This window comes from Rhineura floridana, chromosome 6 (assembly GCF_030035675.1).
Source record: "Rhineura floridana isolate rRhiFlo1 chromosome 6, rRhiFlo1.hap2, whole genome shotgun sequence".
Lineage (NCBI taxonomy): Eukaryota > Metazoa > Chordata > Lepidosauria > Squamata > Rhineuridae > Rhineura > Rhineura floridana.
The window spans coordinates 104,275,860-104,296,931 of NC_084485.1; positions in this window are offsets into that span (position 1 = coordinate 104,275,860).

Sequence of the window (21,072 nt, forward strand, 5' to 3'; positions counted from 1 at the left end):
ATTCTTCCCAGTCATTGTGAGATGCAACCCATCACTTGCCAGCAGCCCATCTTCCAGGAAGCATAGCCTGTGGTCCCAGAATCCAAATATCTCACGTCGGCACCACCTTCATAGTCATTCATTCACATGGAGTATTTTTCTTTCCCTTTCTACTCCTCTTCTAAGAATTGGAAAGCTGGATGGAAAAACTATCTGGGCCCCAAAGTCCTTGAGTTTCCTTCTCAGAGCTTCAAAGTCTGATGTGATTTCTTCATAGCTCCATTTCGCAGTATCATTTGTTCCCACATGGATGAGGAGAAAGGGATACCTGTCGGTGGGCTTGATGAGTGATGGCAACCCTTCCATCACAGCTCTAATCCATCCTCCTGGTAGACAGCATACCTGGTGAGTCCACGGATCTTCTCTGCACACTTGGGTTTTGATCCCACGCAGTAGGGAGTCTACCACTACTAGTACTCTTTTCTTCTTGGTATGGGGTGTGGTTTCATTGCCCCTGCTTGATTGAGCTTCAGCCACTTGTTCATTGCCGCACGGGGTTTCCTGTAATTCTTCCACCACAGGCTGTCCTCCGGTCTCATCCTCGAGTAGTTGAAAGTTGAGTTTGGATGCATCTTAGTCTGGTGTCTCAGCTTTGACTATTCTGCCTTGGGTGACCCTGCTAGGAGTCTAGCCAGTTGGCCTAGACTCCTGACGGCATTGCTCTCAGCTTCTTTGACACTCTCAAACCCCCTCACCACGTTAACGTGTGCATCCTGGAGGAGGATCTCACATCTACTCCTCTAGAATTCAACATTGAGAATCACTTAAACAAAGGCTTACAAATACTTGAACTTTCCTATAGCAAATTAAAATTATATACTTCCCTGTCCTGTTAGGTGCTGCAACCATCTTGTCTATATTGAAAATTTCATTTGTATCACAGATTTGATATAGAATTTTATGCCTATCCCAGTGAATAGACTGGAAGGGATCCACACAGAACCCTGTTCACAAATCCCAGACTTCTGTGATTTAAATGCCATTTAATCTATATATTTTTAAAAATGTCTGGAAGCAATGGGTGAACTCATTATGGCCTGGGCCCAAACTTCAGAGGAGTTTTAGCCTGGCTTGTAAAGAGTCTAGGTGTATGAGAACTCTTCAGTTCACCATCATGGAATGCAAGTTCTGAACTTCAGTGTCATCACTATGTGTGTGTAAAAGTGTGAGAGGTATAAAATGTTCCTGCTCCATACTGAGTGTGTGGAAGAATAATCAGAAGCACACTGGAGCTTTGGAATGGATATCTGAATGCTTATTTATTCATTCATTCAGTTTCTAACTTGCCCTCCCAAAGGAACCCAAAATTAATGGAAGTGCAATATTCTATCCACATTCCATTTGGGGGGGGGAGCATTAAAGTTCACCTTTATATAAAGGGGGGGGAATTACAAAAGTAGTTAACATTTACATGTGTTTAACAACCATCTGGAAGTGTGACAAAAAAGCCCTCAAACGGATTCCTTTTTTGTCACAGGCTGATCTGGGACTCCCTGCAAGCAGCTTAGCTACCTTCAGGCTTGGCACCCCGATTGTTGCTCTTATGAATTACTCTAATTAGTTTGACCAAATGAAAATTGAATTTTCAGTCTCCCCCTAGTAGGTTTTGGTGATTGCAACAAGGCTGACAACTTTTTATTCTTGAAATTACATTCTTATTTACATTGTGCTTTCGGAAGCAGCAGAAAACCTGGCTTTTCGAGTAGGCAGGAGGAGAAATTTGTTTAGCTGTGTAGTTAATGCTGTGAATTCGGTTTATGTTTTATTTTGATCTTTTATTTAATTTAATTGACTGCTCTGTTTTTGTTTTTGGTCATGTATTATTCTTTATTGTACGTCGCCTAGAGTGACAGGATTCTACCTGCCAGCTAGGCATCTAATAAATTGCGGATAATAATAATAATAATAACATTGTCTGGATTGGGAGCATAGAGCAGTTTCCTTCACTATGGCAAAAGGAAAGGAAAAAAGGACTGCTGGCAAAGATGCAGAGGCCTCTGAGCTAGCTGCTGCTGCTTGTATGTCTGGCTTGACTCCATCCTTTTCCTTGCTGTGAATCACTGTCCTAAATTATTCTGCTACTCTCAATGCAGGTCTTTAAAGGTGACTGGCAAATCATGAATAAAGACCTTCCTTCTCAGTAAAACACGGTTAAGGTTTCTGTCTTTGAAACACTGAAAATAGCCTCACATTTATATTAAATTGATATTAAAGAACTCTATGTTGTAATGGTCAGACATACTCTAAACTCCACTCTCTAATGATAGCATGTTTATCCGGGGAGGATTGTTTGTGCACATTATTTTGGAAACGCACTTAGCTACCATTATTAGCCCATTATCTGGTCTGTACAGGCTGATCAAGCCTGGCGTGCTCATGGGCTAGCATTATTTATTTGTCAAGTGGGATGTGTGTCTACACAAATCCTGGGGGCCTAAATGAGATGGAGGATAGAAGATGACCCATTCCAATGATAGATACCACCTGCTGTTACAGGAAAAAATGGGGAAATTCAATATCCAATAAATATTTATTGCTTATAACCATAGTCTATTGCAAATAAATGGGGAAATCTGAATAATCCACCATCTTTGTAAAACCACAAACAATAACACCCTGCTCTGGACAAGGGTTCCACTCACTTTTCCACTTCTCTGATGTTGCCAGGAAATGTCCACTGTAGCCCAGGTGACCACACAGTTGATAGTCCTCAGCCTGAGGAGTTGTTGAGAAATTGTGTTGCCTTAGGATGATTCTTGACCCTCCACCTGGTTACTGGTTCCCTGCCAAAGGATGCTTTCAGTGGTGAAGGGGACTACCTCTGTCTTTACCACCAAAAAGATTATTTGGAGAGTATCTTCTCAATACTCCTTTGCCTCTGAAAGATCCTGTGTGTGGGGAACTGGGTTCTGAGTACATGTGTCTTCCAAGCACAAAATCCCCCCCTTGCTCTTCTCTCTCCCTATGAATTCTTTACAGATCCCAATTTTAACATGGCCTGGGTAAGTGCATTATATAAAGAGTGGGTCACAAGATGTTTGCTATCCCTTACCATACCTAGGAACTTGTGTAAATTGGGATCTATGCAGATAGGTCCTGCTAGCATTGTCTGCCTGTCTCCTTTCCATTATGAATGGATTGTACTTATGTTATCTACTTAGTGTCCTGAACCATAGCAATCTCCATTGCCAAGAAGAGGCAGGCCTAAGACTACCTGGGCTAGCTTCGAGCTAGAGTAAGGTCAGGGCCCTGGATAAGGAACAAGGGCAATAGGTCAGAGTATAATTTCAGGACTATGGTCAGCAATCCTTCAGTTGAGAACAGGAGGAACAAAGTGGGTTGTATCCAAAGGTACATAGGGTAGACCGATTGAAATTAATGGACATAAGGTCATTTAATTTCAATGGGCCTTCCCTGGTGCAATTGATACAGCCCATGGGCTCAGCACCGGCTTGAGTCAACTGCCTGGGCTTCATAGTGTGGCCTGGAGGATTAAGACTGGCGTCTCACCTTCAGAGTGTTGCAATAGGCCAATTAAAGAGCCAGCGACCTTTGGTATAGCTGTTGGCTCCTTCTAAGTGGCAGGGTTTGGGGCTGTAGGAGCTTTGGTGATGGAAGCTCTGCAGAGCTTTCTTGATTGTTGCTCCTCTGAGTCCCTAGGCAATGGTACATCCTTGGGCCCGATGGGCCTGAATGTGTTATCTGGTAGTGGTGGGTTCACTGAGGATGGACCAGGAAGTGGGTCACTCTCCTTGGAGTTATTACAGATCAGAGGCTCTGTCGGATGACTTGTGTTCCAGATCCATAACACATAGGCTCCATTTCACACTAAAGCTTCTATGTGTAGTGTACGTGGATGCATAAGCCTGCACTTCCTGTGAAGTCTTGGCATGTATATAAACCAGTCCACATATCAAAGCCATATGCAATTGAGTTGTCACAGGCATATACATACTTGGTCCAATAAATCCAGTCAGACACCAGTACACTGTGGCTAGGAGTCCGCTGATAGATTAAGTGAAGTCTGGAGGTCAATATGAATTTCATATATTTGCTTTTAGGCTACCTTCCTAGCTGAAATTAAATAAAACCTTTCCATGTCATGTTGCATAATGTACCCTGTCACTTTCAGAATATTTAGTATTGCAGTTGCCTAATCATACCAGATTAATGAATTCACCAAGATTCATTTAGAAAGCAATTGAGAATGTCTAATTTTAATTAGGTGTTTCAATTACTGATGCTAATGGAAGCCCCCCAAAATCATTTGTTTTCAGAAGTAACTTTTGCTATAATGAAATTACAGTAGCTAGATTTTATCCCAGTTTGAGCATAACAATATTGCAGCAACATAAAGGTGGACAGAAGCACAACAATCCTTTAGTGGGGGCGGAGGCAGAGAGAATCCATGGCAGAGTACCCACCACATCTAATGCCCTCCCAGCTGGCCATATCGGAAAACAGAATAGTGGCTTTTCCCCCTTTTAATTTACTGTTCACTTTCAGGGTTGCGATAGCTCTGGCCCACATGCGGTGGGGGGGAGGTATCAGAAAAACAAGGGGACTTAGGCTTCTGCAGAGCCATGGTATCCCCAATACACACATCCTTCCCCCCCCCACTGGTGGAGCACTCCCAGTGGAACAGCATTGGTGGTGGACCTTTCTACCACCACCACACTGGAAGGCCTACAGTGGTAGACCTCTTTCTCCACCAGTGGAGAGTGATTCTCTAGCATCATATGGCCATTCAGCCACCTTCCCAGGGAGCAAAGGATTGCCCCCTAAGTGACCCTCTATTATTTTTTGTATCCATCTTCCTTTTTTTGTGTATGATATATATTTACTTTAGTAAAAACATGTAATGTTCTAATATTTTTGTGGTGTTGCTTTCAGATGGTTTCTAATTCATTAATTTATGTTTTCTTAGAACATGTGATTATATACTATTCTGTTCACTGATGGGAAATGACAAACGACAAACATATCCAAAAACCTGGATTTAGAAAAATGCAATCTTTATTTACTTGTTTGTTTTATTTACAAATGTCAGAAAGAAAGAAGAAATTTTAAAAAACACCAAATTATTATTATACAACTATTGCCAGCTGATATCAACAATAAGAATATTCCATCAATTCTGATTTAAACAAATAAATTAATACAGTACAGGAGGTCCAAATGTCCAAATAGGTTTCTAAATGAAACTGACATTTATAAGCCATGCATTCAAATGTAGAAATATTCAAAATATTCATGTGTTGAAAATGAAATATTCTTAACAATTCTATTGTTAATTTAATGTTCACTGTTGGTTTACTTGCATTTTGCAGACAAATCATGGATGTTACATTATTTTCCTCTCATATTTATTTATCTATTTTGAAAAACATGGCTCTTTTAAGTAAGTTCCCCTACTAGAGGGGAGTCAGGAACCAGGAGTCAGGGAACCAGAGCCGAAAAATGCACCAGAGCCAGGAAGATTGTTGTTGCTCAGGCAAAATATCAGCCCAAGCAGACTTTCCTATCTAAGAGGGCCCAGACTTCCCAGGAAAACGCTCCAGTCTCCAGTTGTGATGACTCACCACATAGGACAGCTTCACACAAATGTGAGGGTTTCCACTTCTAATCCCAATGGTTCCTCACAGTGGATTCATTGGGGATCCCATAGCTTTTTGGAGTAGCCCAATGCCTGAAATATTATATAACTTTAACATTATTGAATGACTGTAAATAGATAATATGATGCTTAATGCCTGCTTTTTTCCTCTGCCCACTCCAGGGCAGGGCTTGGAAAAGTTACTTTTTTAAACTACAACTCCCATCAGCCCCAGCCAGCCTGGCCACTGGATTGGGCTGATGGGAGTTGTAGTCCAAAAAAGTAACTTTTCCAAGCTCTGCTCCAGGGGCTGAGCCTAGGACAAATGCCCTTATTGCCCAACCTTACACTGAATTTAAACACATTCACATCCTTCTTCATCAGTTTTAAATCTGACCGCTAGTAAGTGCTAGCTCATTGTGTGTGTGTGTGAGAGAGAGAGAGAGAGAGAGAGAGATTTTGATTGAAAGAAAGCAGGAGGCAAGTGTTGCAGCATGCAATTATCTGCTCAGCTACTCTGCATCACATATTGATGCAATTCCACCAAGAAGAGACCTGTTCAGAAATCAGAAAGGCACACGTTATGGAGTTTCAGCTTTTTAAACTAATACAACACAGGCAGGGTAAAAACCATGCTGCAGACAAATTAGGGGAAATTATGGAGAAAACAGTGAATATAAAACAGTCATTAATTCTGCATTATAACAGTCGGGAGACTGTCCCAGAAAAATGAACACATTTTAGCCATGTGCTATACATTTCAGCCTCATGAACCTGGATCCTTTCCGTGTCTCATGTACTCATTTTCTGACCGCTCGGTACCAAAGCAGGTGATTCACATTTAGCATTAAAAATCACCCACACATTTTTTTGCTTAGACACAATATTTCATGATACCCCTGCTACTCTCTCTTTGTGCATGAATATAATATAATATCAGACAAAAAAGGATTTCCCTCTGAATGTGGGTGTTCACAGCACAAATTCAACTATGAATGCGAAAAGAGGTGACTTTTGCCTTACTTTATCAAAATGTACATTTCTGTCCCAGATCTTGTTAATATATATATATATATATATATATATTTCAGTTACTGATAAAAAATCTCTTTGATCATTCCAACCCAATAAGCGACAGTTCTATTCACACTAACTTGAGAGTAAACCCCATTGCATTAAATGGAACTTACTGAGTAAACATGCACAGGACTGGGCTGGTAAAAGACCCGTGGTTTTCAAGGACTTTATAACTACAGTCATTGTAGCTACTAACACATTTTCAATAAGCTTTTTGTTTGTGTATGTCAGAGGTTGTCTTTTTTTTTAAAAAAAAATCAGTATAACGAAAGGATCAAATATCTACACATTCCTTTTTTTCACTTATTGTCTATTTATTTAAAGCCTATTTATTTTTGTGCTGTTCTTCAGCCAAAAATGACTCCCAAGGTGGTTTGTAAAGAACAATGAGACAGTCCCTTCTCTCAAGCTTTCAAGCTAAAAAACATGGCACAAAAGGAAAATGGTTTGGGAAAGAAGAGGAAAACAAACAAATTTGGCACAAGTTCATAGTTATACAATGATACCATGGGCCTTGGACATGCTGCCATGGCTGCTCACCTCTCAAAAATAGGCCTTGGCAGACCCCCAAGAAATAGCCATGTATCCTGATCTTCCTGGATGTGACTCTAATGCAGCTAGAAGTTGCTGGCCTTATAGAGTGGAGCCTCAGCCTTCTGGGGCCTGGATGGAGTCTGCTGACATCTTGTCACTTCTGCTGCAGCAGGAAAGATGGGGAGAAGATACCCACCACCTCCAGATAGTCCTGCTGGTTTTCATCACAGAGAGGTGTTCTGATGGCATCAGAGTGAGGGAGAAGGGGACCAGCCTAGTTGGTGAATGTAGCAACGAGTGGAAAAGCCAACCCTGCTCTTCTCCAGGATGCTTTAATCCAGGGATGGAGAGCTTGTGGCCCTCCAGATGTTGCTGGATTCCAAATCCCATCAGCCCTCGTCAATACGTAGCGGCGACAGCAGCAACATATGAAAGACCATAGGTTCCCCATCCTTCCAATAAGTAGCAAGAAGCTCAAGCAGCTCAATTCACTTCCTGACTTTTCATGTTTTTCTTTTCCAACTGAAAGTCCAAATTTCTGGGAGCCAGTGTGCATGCTCAGCCCTCAATAGGCTGTTTGGTTTTTTTATGCCCCCTAATGTTTCATACTTCTGCATACATCACACTCTGTCTGAGCACGATGACATCTCCCTCTTGTTTCTTGTTCTAGCTTTGGCTGCAATGCTGCCAGCAACTGACTTTACTATTATTTATTTATGTATTTGTTAAGATATTTCTGTACTGCTCTTCACCAAAAATAGTCACAGGGCAGTTTACAAAAACTAGGTATATAAAAACACAATAAATAATAAACAAATAATTATCATAAATTACATAACTAATATCATAAAAATGACTCAACACAGCAGCCTCTAAAAAAAGCTTTGTCTTTACCCAGCATCTAAAAGAGTGTAGGGCTGGGGTGAGATACAGTTCAGTGGAAAAGTCATTGCACAGATGCAGAGCCACCACTGAAAAGGCTCTTCTAGGCCCCTGCACTACACAATTCATTTAATGTAGGGACCACCAGGAGATCCTCTTCCACTTTTCTTAATACACGAGCAGGTTGATGTTAAAGGGAATTATTTTTATTTTTAGTGCCTTAATTTGAAGAGGCTAAACAACCTGATCAAAAGCAGGAAGATTGTAATATTGTAACATGGAGAACTATGTTTAAAAGGTATCTTTCCAGTGAATTCAGAGCCAAAGCTAAATAATCAGCTGTCTTGGGTTTAAAATGACCTCTAAATTCAAACAGATAATGGCAGACCATAACTGCTGGCTGTGATGGATAACATTTTGCTGGGAGTTCAGAAAGTTACCTTGAGCAGTGGATCTGTCCCCAAATAATCCTTACAACAGGTTTTGATAGTGAACGTGTTTTAGGAGAAGATCTGAGTGGGATTTCTTTTAATCAACATAGAAAACCATAATGAAGTCACAGGAACATTTCCTACTATAGGGCAGCCTCCTTGAACCCAGTGGCCTCCATGTATTGTTGGTCTACAACCCCTCTAATTCCTGACCTGAGATGGCTCAGGCTGATGAGAGCCTAACAACATCTGGCAGACACCAAGATGGGGAAGACTGCTGTGAGGACTACACATTTTTCTCTGTGACTCACAATTCATATTCAAGAGTTGATTATTTATCTTCCCTGGTATTCTAGGTTAAACAAACTGATATAGAGCATATAGTTTATTCAGAGACAGTTAAGATGTTAGCAAGAATAGGAAAAGTGCATCAAGATTGTAGAATGCGGAAGATAAAAGTATTTACTACTTCAGAATAAAGGGTTTTTAGTGAAGCATGGGAAAGATTTGAAAGAATTTCCCCCCTCCTGCAATTAGTTATAAATAATATAATAGAGTTGAAAGCAGCAGAAGGAAATGCAAGTGGAACATGCAGGACTAACAATGCCTTCTCTTAATAAATAGTGTAAAGAAGGGGAAATCTTCAACATATAAAGATTTTTGAAAAAAAGAACAAACAAAATAAATCTGAGGAAATCAGAATGCTTCTCAAAATGGTTGGCAGGGGGGAATGAGATTCCATAGATCATTCTTTCCCTACCAGGTGTTCTTTAGCATAGCTGTGCTAGCCAGGGCTGATAAAAACTGTAGTCCAAAACATCCAGAGGGCACCATGTTGTGGGAGGGTGCCTTAGGGGAAGTGAAGTTCTAGTGTTTCTAAGACAAAGAATCATTCACAAAAATGAAATAAACCAGATAATTTTTGGCAGATTGGCCAATTTAATGCAGTATGATCCACCACCACCCCACCATATGGAAGATAACAGGACTAGAATGATGAAATTATGAGACATTTTGGAACAAGCAGTGACTCACCAGGAAAGAGACCTTAGAGTTGTGCTGGATAGCTGAGTGGAAACATCAACTCAGTGTGCAGCAGGCTAAACAGTGAAAAAAGCAAATTCCATGCTAGGGATTATTAGGAAAGAGATTTAAATGACAATGACCAGTATCACAGTGGCTTTTTATAAATTGGTGTGTCCAAATTTAGAATACTCTGTACAGTTGGGGCCATCTAATCTCAACAAGGATATCATGGAAATGCTGGAAAGGGGGGGGGGAAGGGCGACCAAATTGCCTATGAAGTTACAACAACTTCTCTGTGAGGGTAAATTAAAGTGGTTCTGGTTCAGTAGTGTAGTTGCAAATTCAGAAGTGCAGGTCCCTTCATGAGAATCATAGTGACACACCCCTTTTTGCTGCCAGCCTGAGAATGAGATCCTTTTTAATGCCTTCTTCCAAAATAACAGATGGCCCTAGGAGCCAATAAGCATGAAAGGGAAGAGTGTTAACTACTGAGAAGAGTCTTCTCAGTGGCTGACACACCTCCTCTGATTAGCTCCAATCAGCAGGAAAGGCCAAAAAAGTTAGAAGACGCTTATCAGTGGCCAACATACTCCCTTTCATGATGATTGGCTTGTAGGATGCTAGAGACATAGGGACCCTGCTGGGACTCTCCTCCCAAAAAAGTAAGGAGTCTAAGACACACATCCCAGACCCCAGATGACTACACCCCTGTTCTGCTTAATAAAAAAGATACCTAAGGGGACAATATGATAGAGATTTATAAACTTAAACATTGTGTGGAGAAAGGGGGCATAGAGAAGTCTTGTGCCCTCTGTCATAACAGTAGAATTTAAGGATTGTATTCCACGTAGCGCTAAATTGCTGGTTCTTGCACAACAGGATGTTCTCCCCCTTGGCTCATCCTGCGTGCCCCCAAATCTGTTCTGAGTTTCCCCACCCACCCCCCAGAACAGATTTGGGGATGGTGTAGGGCATACACAGGGAGAAGAGGGGAGCATTCCCATTGTGCTAGTACTAATCCTCATGCTAGTGCAGTTGTTTAGTTGAATACTGCCCAAAGGCTATGTAATGATATTTATTTATTATTTATTTATTTATTTATTAAATTTATATACCGCCCGACTAGCAATAGCTCTCTGGGCGGTGAACATAAAACAGCATAAAAATACAATAAATAACAAAACAATACTAAAATACAAGCAACAATCCAACACAATAAACATTTTTAAAATTAAATCAGTGTAACTTAAAATGCTTCAGAGAATAGGAAGGTTTTGACCTGGCGCCGGAAGGAGAGCAGAGTCGGCGCCAGGCGTACTTCCTCAGCGAGACTGTTCCATAGTTCGGGGGCCACCACTGAGAAGGCCCTAGATCTTGTCATCACCCTCCGGGCGATCTAGATAGCTGCCAAACACTCTGTTATCCTGTTGTGACCAGACAAATACCTTTTAGGTGTTTTATAGTGCAATCCATACATGTCTACTCAGATATATGTTCAATACATTCCCTGTAAATGAATAATAGGATTATGATCTTGGGTTTCAGCTTGCAGTATTTAGATTTCTGTCTACAGTTTTAATAATACATTGTTCTGGTGCATATTCACTTAGTGAATCCTCTGCTACAACATGTAATGAAGGGCACTAGGTTAGATGCCTTTAAAAGGAGACTGGAGAAATCTAGGGCCATGGTAGCTAAATGGAACCCCCAGGTTCAGAGGCAATATGTTTGAAAACCAGTTGCTAAGGGGTCAACAATGAAGGAAGGCAGCTGCTTTCATGTCCTGCTTGTAGGATTCCTGGAAGCATCTGGCTGTCCACAGTTGAAAACGGAACGCTGTACTGGATGGGCGTTGGGGAAGGGACATAGTTCAGTGGTAGAGCATCTGCTTTGCATGCAGAAGGTCCCAGGTTTAATCCCTGGCATCTCCAGATAGGGTGGGAGAGAACCCTGCCTGAAATCCTGGAGAGCCACTGCCAGTTACCATTGACAATCCTAAACTAGGTGGACCAAAGGTCTGGCTTCTTACATGCCTAAGAGTTAAGCTAGTAAGGGTCTTCTTATGTTCTTATGCTTGATCCTAAATATGTTTAAATTAAACATCCTCATTAAGTTAATGAGTTTAAACTACACATCACCATTAAACTACAAATCTGTAGGTTCCCCCACCTTATGAAGCAAGGTAGATGGTTACTAGGAAGAGAGCTTTTTAGGTGGTGGCAACCTACTTACGGAAAGCTCTCCCTAGGGAAGCTCTCCTGGCACCTACACTATGGTCTTTATCACACCAGGTGAAGATCTTCTTGATTTTCCAGGGTCTTTTCATTACAATCTATTGGGTGGCTCAGTTTTTGCACCAAATTCTCCCATGGTGTATTTTATGCTAATTTTTGTTGGGATTTTGCTGGACTTTCTGGTTTGTGACTTGTTTGTTGTGTTTGAAGGGTTTTATTGTCAATTGTCTGAGTAAACTGCCCAGAGAACTTGGCTGGATGGGTGGCATATTAATGTAATAAAATAAATAAATCTTATATCTCCATTATTATTTGCCTTAACAATCAAACCTGTTGCTATCATTATAAGAAATCACCCCGAAATCTTTGGTATTCAATTTGGTTCACTGTTGTTGTTGTTATGTGCCTTCAAATCTATTACAACTTATGGCGACCCTATGAATCAGTGACTTCCAATAGCATCTGTCATGAACCACCCTGTTCAGATCTTTTAGTTCATGTCTGTGGCTTCCTTTATGGAATCAATCCATCTGTCCTTCCTCTTTTTCTATTCTCTTCTGTTTTTCCCAGCATTATTGTCTTTTCTAGTGAATCATGTCTTCTCATTAGGTGTCCAGAGTATGGTAACCTCAGTTTCATCTATTTAGCTTCTAGTGATAGTTCTGGTTTAATTTGTAACACCCAATTATTTGTCTTTTTCACAGTTCATGGTATGCACAAAGCTCTCCTCCAACACCACATTTCAAATGATCTTTCTCTTATCCACTTTTTCACTGTCCAACTTTCACATCCATACATAGAGATCGGGAATACCATGGTCTGAATGATCCTGACTTTAGAAGTTCAATTATACATCTTTGCATTTGAGGACCTTTTCTAGTTCTCTCATAGCTGCCCTCCCCAGTCCTAGCCTTCTTCTGATTTCTTGACTATTGTCCTCATTTTGGTTAATGACTGTGCCAAGGTATTGATAATTCCTGACAAGTTCAATGTCCTCATTGTCAACTTTAAAGTTACATAAATCTTCTGTTGTCATTACTTTAGTCTTCTTGATGTTCAGCTGTAGTCCTGCTTTTGTGCTTTCCTCTTTAACTTTCATCAGCATTCGTTTGAAATCATTACTGGTTTCCGCATATCTTAAATTATTGATATTTCTCCCTCCAATGTTCACACCTCCTTCATCTTGGTCCAATCCCGCTATACGTTCTGCATATAGATTAAACAAATAGGGTGATAAAATACAGCCCTGTCTCAAACCCTTTCCAAATTGTTCCACTAAATGCAAAAAATCTGCTATATGCAGATGATATTGTTTTGACTTTGACCTCTCCAATAAAGTCATATAAATATGTTAAGGACATATTAAACAGATACGTTCACATTTCAGGATATAGCATTAATGGGGGGGGGAAAGTCAGAATGGTTGGAAATAAACCTCCAAGAGATAGAAATTAACAATTAATGGATATAATAAAAACTGTCTGGTCACATAAACCATTGATGTATCTTGGAGTCTGGGTATCACTTAATCTGCAACAATTGGTAGAACTTAATCATCAAAAGCCACTATTGGTGGTAGGGAAAAGAACACTTGAGTTCTGACATACTTTGCCTCTATCCTGGGACATATTGCATCTGTCAAAATGAATGTCCTCCCAAAATTACTATTTTTTTAAACAAATAAATATTTGTCAAATAAATATTCCCAAATAACATCCTAGATAAATGGCAAAAAAATGATGCTGGACTTTATTTAGATTTTAAAAAAAACTAAGAGTGGCAAGAAAGGTTCTTTACAAGCAACCCCAAGAAGGGGGAATGGGAGTGCTTGATGCTTAGAGTTACTAGCATGCAGTTAGAGTAACAATATTAAAATGGTTTTGTACAGATCCTGTTATACAAGCAAAAATTCTATCCTAAAAAGGCAAATGAAATATATGTTATGACATTGTGAATCAAACTGGGAAGAAGTAACAGAATGGATACCATCATAAGAACATAAGAACATAAGAAGAGCCTGCTGGATCAGGCCAGTGGCCCATCTAGTCCAGCATCCTGTTCTCACAGTGGCCAACCAGGTGCCTGGGGGAAGCCCGCAAGCAGGACCTGAGTGCAAGAACACTCTCCCCTCCTGAGGCTTCCGGCAACTGGTTTTCAGAAGCATGCTGCCTCTGACTAGGCTGGCAGAGCACAGCTATCACGGCTAGTAGCCATTGATAGCCCTGTCCTCCATGAATTTGTCTAATCTTCTTTTAAAGCCATCCAAGCTGGTGGCCATTACTGCATCTTGTGGGAGCAAATTCCATAGTTTAACTATGCGCTGAGTAAAGAAGTACTTCCTTTTGTCTGTCCTGAATCTTCCAACATTCAGCTTCTTTGAATGTCCACGAGTTCTTGTATTATGAGAGAGGGAGAAGAACTTTTCTCTATCCACTTTCTCAATGCCATGCATAATTTTATACACTTCTATCATGTCTCCTCTGACCCACCTTTTCTCTAAACTAAAAAGCCCCAAATGCTGCAACCTTTCCTCATAAGGGAGTCGCTCCATCCCCTTGATCATTCTGGTTGCCCTCCTCTGAACCTTTTCCAACTCTATAATATCCTTTTTGAGATGAGGCGACCAGAACTGTACACAGTATTCCAAATACAGCTGCACCATAGATTTATACAACGGCATTATGATATCGGCTGTTTTATTTTCAATACCTTTCCTAATTATCCCTAGCATGGAATTTGCCTTTTTCACAGCTGCCGCACACTGGGTCGACATTTTCATCGTGCTGTCCACTACAACCCCGAGGTCTCTCTCCTGGTTGGTCACCACTAGTTCAGACCCCATGAGCGTATATGTGAAATTAAGATTTTTTGCTCCAATATGCATAATTTTACACTTGTTTATATTGAATTGCATTTGCCATTTTTCCGCCCATTCACTCAGTTTGGAGAGGTCTTTTTGGAGCTCTTCGCAATCCCTTTTTGTTTTAACAACCCTGAACAATTTAGTGTCGTCAGCAAACTTGGCCACTTCACTGCTCGCTCCTAATTCTAGGTCATTAATGAACAAGTTGAAAAGTACACGTCCCAATACCGATCCTTGAGGGACTCCACTTTCTACAGCCCTCCATTGGGAGAACTGTCCGTTTATTCCTACTCTCTGCTTTCTGCTTCTTAACCAATTCCTTATCCACAAGAGGACCTCTCCTCTTATTCCATGACTGCTAAGCTTCCTCAGAAGTCTTTGGTGAGGTACCTTGTCAAACGCTTTTTGAAAGTCTAAGTACACTATGTCCACTGGATCACCTCTATCTATATGCTTGTTGACACTCTCAAAGAATTCTAGTAGGTTACTGAGACAGGACTTTCCCTTGCAGAAGCCATGCTGGCTCTGCTTCAGCAAGGCTTGTTCTTCTATGTGCTTAGTTAATCTAGCTTTAATAATACTTTCTACCAGTTTTCCAGGGACAGAAGTTAAGCTAACTGGCCCGTAATTTCCGGGATCCCCTCTGGATCCCTTTTTGAAGATTGGCGTTACATTTGCCACTTTCCAGTCCTCAGGCACGGAGGAGGACCCAAGGGACAAGTTACATATTTTAGTTAGCAGACCAGCAATTTCACATTTGGGTTCTTTGAGAACACTCGTGTGGATGCCATCCAGGCCCGGTGATTTGTCAGTTTTTATATTGTCTATTAAGCCTAGAACTTCCTCTCTCGTTACCACTATTTGTCTGAGTTCCTCAGAATCCCTTCCTGCAAATGTTAGTTCAGGTTCAGGGATCTGCCCTATATCTTCCACTGTGAAGACAGATGCAAAGAATTCATTTAGCTTGTCTGCAATCTCCTTATCGTTCTCTAGTACACCTTTGACTCCCTTATCATCCAAGGGTCCAATCGCCTCCCTAGATGGTCTCCTGCTTTGAATGTATTTATAGAATTTTTTGTTGTTGGTTTTTATGTTCTTAGCAATGTGCTCCTCAAATTCTTTTTTAGCATCCTTATTGTCTTCTTGCATTTCTTTTGCCAGAGTTTGTGTTCTTTTTTATTTTCTTCATTCGGACAAGACTTCCATTTTCTGAAGGAAGACTTTTTGCCTCTAAGAGCTTCCTTGACTTTGCTTGTTAACCATGCTGGCATCTTCTTGGCCCTGGCAGTACCTTTTCTGATCTGTGGTATGCACTGCAGTTGAGCTTCTAATATAGTGTTTTTAAACAACTTCCAAGCATTTTCGAGTGATGTGACCCTCTGGACTTTGTTTTTCAGCTTTCTTTTTACCAATCCCCTCATTTTTGTGAAGTTTCCTCTATTGAAGTCAAATGTGACCGTATTAGATTTTCTTGGCAATTGGCCATTTACATGTATGTTTAATTTAATAGCACTGTGGTCACTGCTCCCAATCGGTTCGACAACACTTACATCTCGCACCAAGTCTCAGTCCCCACTGAGGATTAAGTCCAGGGTTGCCATCCCTCTGGTCGGTTCCATGACCAACTGGTCTAGGGAATAGTCATTTAGAATATCTAGAAATTTTGCTTCTTTGTCATGACTGGAACACATATGCGGCCAGTCTATGTCTGGGTAGTTGAAGTCACCCATTACTACCACATTTCCTAGTTTGGATGCTTCCTCAATTTCATATCTCATCTCCAGGTCTCCCTGAGCATTTTGATCAGGGGGACGATAGATCGTTCCCAGAATTAAATCCCTCCTGGGGCATGTTATCACCACCCACAATGATTCTGTGGAGGAGTCCGCCTCTTTGGGGGTTTCGAGCTTGCTGGATTCAATGCCTTCTTTCATGTATAGAGCGACTCCGCCACCAATACGTCCTTCCCTGTCCTTCCGATATAGTTTATATCCAGGGATAACCGTATCCCACTGGTTTTCTCCATTCCACCAGGTCTCCGTTATGCTCACTATATCAATGCTCTCCTCTAAGACCAAGCACTCCAGTTCTCCCATCTTGGTTCGGAGGCTCCTAGCATTAGCGTACCGGCACTTGTAAGCAGTGTCTTTGGCACTTGTGGTTAGGCCTGTGGTAATTTTGCTCTTCTGAATTTATATCCTGTGCCCCTGCTCTCACAATGCCTACTTCTAGGCCTACCCCTTTTAAAATTTCATTATTTCTTTGGTTTTTAACCTATAAATACTGGCCTACATATTTGGTATAAGCTAAGACAAAAACTTTCCCTATGGTATCACCTCATACATGCCCCTTTTATAATGAATGTCTGAAGTATACACAAGGGAACCTGACATTATGGTATCAATGGGAACTGGATGAACTCAGAAAAATAATAAATGGCAATTTGTAAAACCCTAAATTGAAATCTCTAATTTAATGGGCAACAATAGACCACAGCTTTTGCAATATTTGCAGATTAGAGGAACTATAACAAGCTTGATAAGAAAATGATAAAGGTTTAATCAGTAAACTCTATCTGATAATATTAAATTTAGAGGAAACATTGGTGAGCTATATGAGAAAATGGAGCAGAGATCTTCACCAAAATATTTATTTGGGAGAATGGAGAGGCTATGGGGTAAGGTTGCAACTATGTCAACAGCAGTTGACTTAACAGAAAACCATTATAAAGATATGTCCCAATGGTATCTAACCCCCTATAGACTTAGCAAGATTTACAGAGATGTTCAGGATAGATGCTGCAGATGTAAGAGGTCTAATGCTGACCTTTTGCATATATTTTAGAATTGTCCAAAGATTCAGGTGTACTGGAATCAGATCTGTGAGACAATATGGGATATGCTTGGCTATTCCATATCAAATAATCCCAAAACATTGTTACTAGGGTTAACTTACTATTCTTGAAGATGTCTTAGAGATGATGCAGAATCTTTTGACTGTAGTCAAATTAAACACCGCAAAAGCCTGGAAATAGAAAACACCCCACCTCCTGTCTTTGAGTGGTATGTGAGGATCTCTGATGTTGTTACACTATTGAAGTTGACCTACTATGGAAAATGGAAATGGTCTGCCTTCAAGTCAATCCCAACACATGGGCGACCCTATGAATAAGGTTTGCATGGTAAGCAGTATTCAGAGGGGGTTTACCATTGCCTCCCTCTGAGGCTGAGAGGCAGTGACAGGCCCAAGGTCACCCAGTGAGCTTCCTGGCTGTGTGAGGATTCGAACCCTGGTCTCCCAGCTCATAGTCCAACACTTTAACCACTACACCACACTGGCTCTACTATAGGAAAGAGCAATATGGACAGGGAAATAGGTTTATGGGACATTGGACTATCTTCTTTCTTTCTTTATTAAATTTATATCCTGCCCTTCCTCCAAGAAGCAGCCATGGGCAGCAAACAAAAACACTGAAAGCATTATAAAACATCCTAAAAACAAAGGACTAAAACATATTAAAACAAAATATCTTTAAACACATATTAAAACAAAACACCCTAAAAACATCTTTAAAAAACAACTTAAAAAACAATTCCAGCACAGACACAGACTGGGATAAGGTCTCTACTTAAAAAGCTTGTTGAAAGAGGAAGGTCTTCAATAGATGCCAAAACAGAGATGATGCCTGTCTAATATTTAAGGGAAGGGAATTCCAAAATGTTGGTGCCACAACACTAACGGTCTGCTTCCTTTGTAGTGAGAAATGGACCTCCGGATAAGATGGTATCTGGAGGAGGCCCTCATCTGCAGAGTGCTGTGACTGACTGGGTATGTAAGCGGTAAGATGATTTTTCAGGTAAACTGGTCCCAAGCTGCGTAGGGCTTTGTACACCAAAACTAGAACCTTGAACTTGGCCTGGTAGCTAATGGGCAGCCAGTGGAATTCTTTCAGCAGTGGGGTAACATGCTGGTGACACCCTACCTCAGTGAGCAGTCATACTGCCACATTTTGCACTAGCTGCAGCTTCTGGACCAACCTCATAGTGTGCATTACAATAATCCAGCCTGGAGGTTACTAGTGAATGGACAACAGTGGTCACACTATCCCAGTCCAGAAACAGCCACAGCTGTCTTACTATCTGAAACTGATAAAAAGCACTTCTAGCCACTGAGATCACTTGGGCCTTCAGCGAGAGATGGATCCAGGAGCACCCCAAACCTGCTCTTTCAGAGGCAGTATGACCCCATCCAAAGCAGACAATTGACCAATTATCCAAACTTGGGAACCACCAACCCACAGCACCTCTGTTTCGCTAGGATTCAGACTCTATTGGCTCTCATCTAGCCTGTCACCAAGTCCAGGCTCTGGTTCAGGGCTTGCACAATCTCTTCTGATTCAGATGTGACAGAGAAATAGAACTAGGTATCACCAGCATACTGCTGACACCTCGCCCCAGATCTCCTGGTGACTGCTCCCAAGGGCTTAATATAGACGTTATTCTCTGAAAACAGCATTCACAATGGGCTTCCAAAGGGTCTAAAACTCCGTTTCCTGGAGCTGATATTAACAGACCCCTGACAATATGGAAAAGCTCCACTGGATGGCTACTTGAGGATGCAATGGTGGCAGAGAAGTGGATCTTCTTTACGCCCTCACCATCACACAGTAGGTACTGTTATGTTTACTTGTTTATTTATTTATTTATTCAACTTATTAGTCGCTTATCTGGCTGAATTGTCAGCCACTCTAAGCGACGTACAAAGCAGAACATGCAAACATCAAAACATTAAGAGACTAACAATAAAAACTAACAATAACTGAAAAGCTAAAAAAACCTGATCAGCCTCACAGCACGTTTTTTGCCACTTGTGCTCTAGCCATCATCCAACCAGTTTCATTGCCCTTAGTTCACTGGTGTACCAAGATGTAAACCCCAGCTCCCCAATGATGGAGAGGGCACTCGGGGCAAACATATTAAGAGCCTGATGTGTCTCGTTCCACAGCTTGACAAGGTCTTCTACATGGGACCCATCCCTACCTTAACCACAAAATCTGCATTTTCTATATTTGGTGGGTGGCCTTGAGATCCATACATGTCTTGTTTGTGGTCGGATTATTGTGAAAATCCGATTATCAAGCTATATGTGTGGGCTTTTTTTTTCTTATTGTCTGCTCCCCTAAGTCCACCCCTTTTCAGTCCCATCAGTCCCAGCAAGCATGGCCAATGGCCATCATTGATGGGAGTTGTAGTTCAGCAACATCTGGAGGGCCAAAATTTACCCACTGTCCAGCAAACAAAGAAAAGGAAAGAAAACTAAAACCAACAAATTATTTTTATTTATTTATTTAGTTTAATTTATATACCACCCTAAGCCTGAAGGCTCTCTGGGCGGTGTACAAAAAGATAAAAACAAGCACAATATATAAATACAATAAATACAATAAATAATAATAATAAAAAAACAAACAATAACGAACCAAACAACATCCAAAATACGGAAATGCTGTTTAAAATACACTTTAAAATGCCTGGGAGTATAAAAAGGTTTTCACCTGGCGCCGAAAAGATAGTAGCGTCGGCGCCAGGCGCACCTCATCACGAAGACTGTTCCACAGTTCGGGGGCCACTACTGAAATTAAATGTAATACAATTAAAAGAGAAAGCAGCACCATTACAAATTAAAAAAAAACAGGTAAAAACTGATAGAGCAGACTAGATAACAAAACTTTAAACTACATAATGCCTGGGCAAATAAATGAGTTTAATTATTACTCATTTAGTGGCGAAGGAGTTGCATTTTGTACATGTTCAGAGACCTTTTTCAGAATGTCCAGAGCTGACCCTAGGCAACAAACCAATGGCTCTGAGGCTCAGTCCAGAGTTATCCCCGCATTAATTATTTTATCAACTAACCTTGAAGCGAATGTTTCTCTTACAGGATACAGCAGCAGCAGCAGCATTGAAAAGATACAAAGCAGAAATGCATCCAGAAGAGTTGTCAGCTGAAGCAGAGAGATCTCCAAAGCTCGACATCTCACCAGTGGTGGCTGGTGGTCCCATGTCAGTGGGGCAGTGGAATCTGCTCCATGCTTTAGTCAAAACTTTCAAGGAGCTTTCCAAGGTGCTTCAGCTGTCAATGCATTTCACCATATCCACTTAGCTGTGAGAATTGGCCTTGTCTGCTGCTTATATTTAAGCAGCCCCTCTGCTTTGCCCTGATACGAATAGCTTTGTGCATGGGCTGGTGGGATGATTTTAATATTTGAAGTATGAGGACTTTTTTTATTGAAAATGTCAACTTCACTGCTAATAAAAAATGTGTGTATTGGCCCTTGTGAAAGCTTGATTTAATAATATCATATGTAGGCTTGAAATCTCATCTCCCCAC